We start from the raw sequence: 8,583 nt of genomic DNA on the forward strand, positions 1-8,583 counted from the left end.
ATAGAAAATAAGGTTTGTACAGTATAAAAACCATTACGTCTATGGAATGTCCACATAAAACATGTAAACCCAACTTGTGTGTGTGTGTGTGTGTGTGTGTGTGTGTGTGTGTGTGTGTGTGTGTGTGTGTGTGTGTGTGTGTGTGTGTGTGTGTGTGTGTGTGTGTGTGTGTGTGTGTGTGTGTCCTCCTGCACTTGAAATCAGTTCAGTTTATACTGGATCTGGCTTCAAAAAACAAAATAGCACATGGCAATATTTCTTAGACATATGTAGCTGTGGTTTATTAATGTAAGGAATTTCAGTCTTTCATTTCTTTTTTAAAATTTGATTCTTACATAAAAGCATTTACTCTCCATGAACTCCCATACTCCCCATCACTTTAGAAGGAATTAGAGGTTTTTATAACATTTTTTATTTCATTTTTGAGATCTAGACTGAAACAATGTTCAACATACTGATATTTCAATAATGGAACTCTGTTTAATGAATATATTTACACATGATGTGATTTTGACCACACTTGGTCATCAGATCTGACAGCAGCAGGTTCCAGGTCTCTGGTCCAGTAGAACAGTGTTTCAGTGATCAGCTTTTATATAATTTTCTCTCTCGGCCTCTGGTGAATGAGGCTAATCCAAGTGTGGATCTAAAACTGAAGCAACCCAGCAGAGATTTGTTAAAAATAGCCTTGTTTGAACAGAGCCCTTTGTGCTGCTCTTTATGTAACAAAAGCTGCCAGTGTTCACCTGCCTCATGCTTCAGTCCACCATATGAAATATTGCTTTTATAACAGCAAGTGCAAATACACCATCTCCTTAATTTTTACAGAGGGATACTCACTGGAGAATGAGCAGAAATTTCTGTGTTTAGCGCATATTTATTGTGTGTAGTGTGTTGTGTGTGGTGGACTGAGAGTCACTCACGTGTGGGACAGACGTGGAGCGCGGCCAGCAGTGCAGGTGACAGATGCATCACAGAGAATCCCGTTAGATGTGCTGCTTACAGTAATACACACACGTCACACACACACACACACACACACACACACACACACACACACACACACACACACACACACACACGCCAACACAAACACAACAGCAGCTCATGAACATCACAACAAACACCAAACTGCAATTCCAACATTCTGCATTTCATTTAGATCAACACTACTCTGTTGCAGATATTTCCTTCAGCAAAAGCAAATCTAGTTCCAAACAGATCATATAGAGACTGGGCTGAATATATGCACAGAGCACACACACAATACATACAGGGTAGATAATAGTCCAGTCGTCATCAGAATATTTCATGCATCTTAGTGCATACTGTATGTGTGCTATTCTGATGGTTATCATAGCAACAGTGTGTACTATGCTGCAGGGTACCATAGCAACAGCGTGTGTACTATAGTAACAGTGTCTAAACTATACTCTAGGTTAACATAGTAACAGTATGTGCTATGTTGTGGGTTACCATAGTAACATTGTGTGTACTATAGTAACCGTGTCTGAACTATACTCTAGGTTACCATAGCAACAGTGTGTACTATGCTGCAGGGTACCATAGCAACAGCGTGTGTACTATAGTAACAGTGTCTAAACTATACTCTAGGTTAACATAGTAACAGTATGTGCTATGTTGTGGGTTACCATAGTAACATTGTGTGTACTATAGTAACCGTGTCTGAACTATACTCTAGGTTACCATAGCAACAGTGTGTATACTATAGTAACAGTGTCAGAACTATACTCTAAGTTACCTTAGCAACAGTGTGTATGTACTATAGTAACCGTGTCTGAACTATACTCTAGGTTACCATAGCAACAGTGTGTACTATGCTGCAGGGTACCATAGCAACAGCGTGTGTACTATAGTAACAGTGTCTAAACTATACTCTAGGTTAACATAGTAACAGTATGTGCTATGTTGTGGGTTACCAAAGTAACATTGTGTGTACTATAGTAACAGTGCCTGAACTATACTCTAGGTTAACATAGTAACAGTATGTGCTATGTTGTGGGTTACCATAGTAACATTGTGTGTACTATAGTAACAGTGTCTAAACTATACTCTAGGTTAACATAGTAACAGTATGTGCTATGTTGTGGGTTACCATAGTAACATTGTGTGTACTATAGTAACAGTGTCTAAACTATACTCTAGGTTAACATAGTGACAGTATGTGCTATATTGTGGGTTACCATAGTAACATTGTGTGTACTATAGTAACAGTGCCTGAACTATACTCTAGGTTACCATAGCAACAGTGTGTGTACTATAGTAACAGTGTCTGAACTATACTCTAGGTTACCATAGCAACAGTGTGTATACTATAGTAACGGTGTCAGAACTATACTCTAGGTTACCAAAGCAACAGTGTGAGTACTATAGTAACAGTGTCAGAACTATACTCGAAGTTACCTTAGCAACAGTGTGTATGTACTATAGTAACCGTGTCTGAACTATACTCTAGGTTACCATAGCAACAGTGTGTACTATGCTGCAGGGTACCATAGCAACAGCGTGTGTACTATAGTAACAGTGTCTAAACTATACTCTAGGTTAACATAGTAACAGTATGTGCTATGTTGTGGGTTACCATAGTAACATTGTGTGTACTATAGTAACAGTGCCTGAACTATACTCTAGGTTACCATAGCAACAGTGTGTATACTATAGTAACGGTGTCAGAACTATACTCTAGGTTACCAAAGCAACAGTGTGAGTACTATAGTAACAGTGTCAGAACTATACTCGAAGTTACCTTAGCAACAGTGTGTATGTACTATAGTAACCGTGTCTGAACTATACTCTAGGTTACCATAGCAACAGTGTGAGTACTATAGTAACAGTGTCAGAACTATACTCTAGGTTACCATAGCAACAGTGTGTACTATGCTGCAGGTTACCATAGTAACAGTGTATGTACTATAGTAACAGTGTCAGAACTATACTCTAGTTTACCATAGCATCAGTGTGAGTACTATAGTAACAGTGTCAGAACTATACTCTAGGTTACCATAGCAACAGTGTGTACTATGCTGCAGGTTACCATAGTAACAGTGTGTGTACTATAGTAACAGTGTCAGAACTATATTCTAGTTTACCATAGCAACAGTGTGAGTACTATAGTAACAGTGTCAGAACTATACTCTAGGTTACCATAGCAACAGTGTGTACTATGCTGCAGGTTACCATAGTAACAGTGTGTGTACTATAGTAACAGTGTCAGAACTATACTCTAGTTTACCATAGCATCAGTGTGGGTGGGTATTATGCTGCAATTTATCATAGTCACCTAGTAACAGTGTGTGTGTAATAATATGTGTACTGTGCCCAAGGTTGCCATAGTAACAGTGTGCATACTATGCTGCAGGATACTGTAGTAACAGTGTGTGTACTATGTTGAGGGTCACTTCTGTAATGGTATGCATACTGTGCCCGGGGTTGCCATAGTAACAGTGTGTGCCGTTGTAAGTGGGTGTGGCTCAAAGCTTCATGAAGGTCTGAGCTGGAACAATAGAAGGAAACAGCTGGGTAGCTACACACACAATTACAGCGCACTGCCTTTAGTCGAAGACGCTGAAGTGAAAAAGAAAACAAAAACAGGAAGTCAGGCTGCACTTTATCTATAAAGGAGAATTGAGGGATATTAAAGACACATTACACTGTATAAACAAAGAGCATAAGAGACAAGTGTGGATGGATGAATGATACTGAAATAGATATGAGTGCAAATATTAAGATGGAAATGCTGTTAGTAAATATACAGCCATAGATATTGTGCTGTGAGTGTATGAATGTCACAATATTGTTTGAAAGCAGCTTCACAGAGAACTGAGCTCTAACACCTGCAGCCGAATGAAGGGAGAAACATCAACATCCCTCTGCTGCACATATTCAACTCTTACATACCTGGACATACTCTCAAACTGTGCAGTAGATAGAGAATATCTAAATATGCTAGCATCTAAATTAGCTAGTTTTATTTAAGTCACTTAAGATCAATGAATCAAACTATACATTGAACACACTCATCATCATAGTCTTCATTTTATCTCAGCCCTATTTACTTAGAATGTAATAGTTGTGATGTAGGGGTTTTACATTATATGTAAAATATTGATTTATTTATAAGATTGTCATCTAATTATGGTAAAGAGACTTAATTCCTCGTGAGGATCTTACAGAGGTCACGGTCAAACTACCTGGCGCGTGACACACAAACTCACACACAGAGGCGCACGCGCACGCCGTGACGTCACGTGATGATGATGGCCTCAGCACCATCTGTCTGTCAGACAATAGCGGCTCCTGCTTTTGTGTCTCCGCAACATCAGCGATATTAAAGCATCAGACGGACACCGGACGCGCGGAGAGCTCGACTCACAGGTCAGATCCGTTCTGTCATTCTCATGATCCGCCTTATTACCTGCTTACTGTCCTCTCATTTACATCTCACTCACACAGCGGCATGCGACATTATTAAACCGTTCATTTATACCAGGGATCAGACACTATTTCTGCCACATAAATGTCTTGTATTTGTAATACTAGCGCTTTTTGCCGTTACCGATTGGCGGTTGCTATGGGCAGGAGACCTGTTGCTATGGGCGCGTGTGTGCCGCGGGAGCGCGCGCTATCAATACAACATTGTCTTTGTCCTGCTGCTGGAGACAACAAACATGAAAATCTGCATGATGCAGCGATGCATGCGAGTCTCACTGCTGCAGGTCTGCTCATGGCTGCGGATCACATTTTATGCTGACACTTAATGCTGATAAAATTCCTTTGAAGAAATAGAACAGACACAAATGTATCACTAGCTGTCATTTGTGACACAAATGTATCATATGCCTTGTCAAATCTGACAGATGCAGGAAACGCTGTTTATTTTGAATCTCATTGATTTCTGAACGAAACTGTCTCAGTTTCAACATTAGTACATGTATTTTGGTGATGATTGTTTTTCTGATTGTGTGTGGAGGCTCTATCTGACCCTACAGCCCACTGAACGCTGTAGACGGACGGCTGTAGAACATGAAGCTCAGGTGGGCAAGAGAACAATTACATAAATGTACTTCTCACAAGCTGTCTTTATCAGAATGTACAGATGATGAGAACAAATTCTGTTACAATCAGATGATCTGAGCTGCTCATGTAGAGGAATTATAAGAGACGAAATACACACTTCGTGAAAGTGAGAATGCAATGAAGTCTACAGAACAATAAAAGAAAACATCTGAGTACTAATGTTTTCCTGTAGGATCATACACAAAATGAGTTTTTGAATGTGTAAATAAAAAGAAAAAAAAGCTACAACAAAAGCTGCCACTGCACTGCAAAAGAATGCTTTTCTTATTTTTTTTTGTTTTGTTTCCAGCCAAAATATTTACAAATTCTTAAATCAAGAAGGATTTTCTAGATGAGTAAAAAATTATTGTCTTGTTTTCAGAAAAAAATACTCAAAATTAAGTGCGTTTTTGCTTGAAACAAGCAAAATAATCTGTTAATCTTCTTGTCTGTTTGAAATAAGATTTTTTGCTTACCCCATCGGCAGATTATTTTGCTTTTTCTTAGCAAAAATTTTGAGTTTTTTTTTTTCCTGTAAGCAAGAAAGTAATTTTTACTCGTCTAGAAAATCCTTCTTGATTTAAGAATTTGTAGATAATTCTTATCTAAAAAAATCTAAGTAAGAACAGCTTTTTTTTGTACCTCATTTACCTCTAAAAGCAGCATTTTAGTACCTCAAGTGCCCATATTAGTATCGAAATGCGACATAGTACATTTTGAAAGTGAAAACTCTTGTACCTTTTTTCTGAAAGTGAACAATTGAGTATGTTCACATATTTTACTTAAAGATTACACATTTAATTCAATGTGTTGCCATTTGTTTGTAATTATTTATTAAATCTACTAGGAATTTGAAAAGGTTGAACTGAAATGTCAGGTGTGTCTGTGGGTGATGATCCAGTGAGAGTGCAGATGTCTCTGGATTATCTGCGGGTTCGGGAACAGTGAGGCGCGTTGTTTGTGTTGTTGATGTTGTCACGATGTGTGTCAGTCTGTCATGTCTGGATTATTTTAAAGGCCTGATGTGAACTCAGAGATGATGGTATGTTTGTGAAATGAAGGAGAAGATGACAGATGAGATGAGAGATGGGATTAGATAAAAGAGTTTGCACACTCTAACTCTGCTGAGCTGCAGATAAACTATATTTTATGATATTAATATTAGATGAATCCTTTGAGCTGCTAATATGATTGTAAGACAGTATTTGCATCTCTCATCTCTCATCTTTTCTTCTCAGATTCAGTGGAGAGCAGCAGATGAGTCAGTAACTAACTGCAGTAAAGTAGTTTAGTCAGTTATTGGCCATCTGTGGGCTGTTTTTTGTCCGTCGCAAGCGTCAGTCTCTCTGAAGCAGCTTTCACACAAGAGTCTGAATCTGGAGAAACTGCCAAACAGAAGATCAGCACAATGTCAGTCTGTGTAAGTGCGAGTGAGTGAGTGTGTGTGTGTGTGTGTGTGTGTGTGTGTGTGTGTGTGTGTGTGTGTGTGTGTGTGTGTGTGTGTGTTTGTTTTTGTGACATATCAGGACACAAATGTGTGTAATAACATGGGTATGACATAGGTATTACAAGGAGAGGGTGACTTATGAGGACATTGCCCATGTCCCCACTTTTCAAAAGGCTTATAAATCATACAGAATACGTTTTTTTGAGAATGTAAAGATATGCACAGTCTCCTGTGAGGGCTAGGTTTAGGTGTAGGGAAGGTGTAGGGTGATAGCAAATATCGTTTGTACAGTATAAAAACCATTACGTCTATGGAATGTCCCCACAATTCACAAAAACAAACATGTGTGTGTGTGTGTGTGTGTGTTTGTGTTTATCTCACGTGCTGCGCTGATAATTGGCTTCAGACTCTGGCGATCTCTGCTGCTGTAAGACGGATGAGACGCTCACCTTAAACTCAGGCCATCTGCACAGGTGAAAACTGATGTCTTTGTCTGTGAATATACGCAATTATGAGGTTTCATTATTGATTTTGTAGTCTTAATTTTACACTAGAAAGGCTTTGACTCTAAGCAGTTTTGTGTGTTTCAAGGTGAAATTCTGCATTGAGGCGACACTGACGTTTTTAAAAAGGAATCAGATTTCTAAAATGATTGCGGTAGATGCCGAAACTTCAGATCATGTACAGCATGATTAGAATATTTGGAAAATGAATAGAAACTATTCACATAAAAGCGAACATAAAAATGAAAAGTATTCAAGAGAAGTATTGCTCAGTAAATATTTAGAAACACTGCTGTTTAAAAGTTTGGTGCAATTTTTAAATGTTTTTTAGATTTGAAAGTCTCTTCTGCTCACCAAGGCTGTATTTATTTGATCAAAAATACAGTACAAATTGTGAAATATTATTATCATTTAAAATAGCTGTTTTCTATGTGAATATCTGTTCATCTGTAATTGATTTCTGTGATGCACAGCTGAATTTTCAGCATCATTACTGCAGTCTTCAGTGTCACATGATCCTACAGAAATCATTCTAATATACTGATTTGCTGCTCAGCAAACATTTCTGATTATTACCAATGTTGAAAACAGTTCTGCTGTGCAGTATTTTTGTGGAAACCCTGAAACATGTTATTTTTCAGGATTCACAGATCAAAAGAACAGCATTTATTTGAAGTGGAAATCTTTTGTAACAATATAAATGTCTTTACTGTCACTTTTAAACAATTAAAGGGGAGACACTGCAGACAAAAATAAATTTTTTCATGCACCTGTCAAGTTTGAGATTTTGGTCTTTTTGGGCTTTTCATAAAGTGTTTTTTTTTTAGGCTAATGGAAAGGAAACGACACTGTTAAGTGTTTCTTTTATTGCACTTTATCTATTTGTGTCAATAGATTTCAATTACAATACATATATTTAAAGGCAGTTTTCTCCACTTCAGCAGCACTTACACACACCACACTTTACATTTGTATTCCTGTCTATATCCTGAAGGTTTTTACAGAGGGATTTGTTCATATAGAATTTGCTTGATTTTATACATTTTATCCCCCCCCCCCCCCCAAAAAAAAAAAAAAATATATATAGTGTTCTGTCTGTTCTAAGTTTTTTCTGAATTATGGAGTGACAAAATGAGATACCCAAAATTCTCACTAAAACATTTGACTCTAATATGTCAAAAAAATTTAACAAGAACTTAGAAACTGACTTCATCCAGTGTAGCTTTTTGTACTAGAAATGTATGCATATTAGTGCATATTTCATTAAATAATATTTAAACCTAACATTTTAGAAAACTTGTAATACAAAAACAACTATTATTTAGTTTTTTTACCCTATTCACCTGCAGTGTCTCGCCTTAATGCATCCTTGATGAATAAAAGTATTACTTTTAAATAAAAAACTACATTTAATGACCCAAAACTTTTGAACAGAAGTGTCCTCGTATGCACAGATTAGTTTTCATGTTGCGTTCAACTCTCGTCAGAACGATGGTGTTTCTGAGATGACCGACTGAAACCACCACGATATTTTCCTTTGGGAAAAGTAGGATTTCT

The sequence above is a fragment of the Garra rufa genome, chromosome 12, assembly GCF_049309525.1.
Source record: "Garra rufa chromosome 12, GarRuf1.0, whole genome shotgun sequence".
Taxonomy (NCBI): Eukaryota; Metazoa; Chordata; class Actinopteri; order Cypriniformes; family Cyprinidae; genus Garra; species Garra rufa.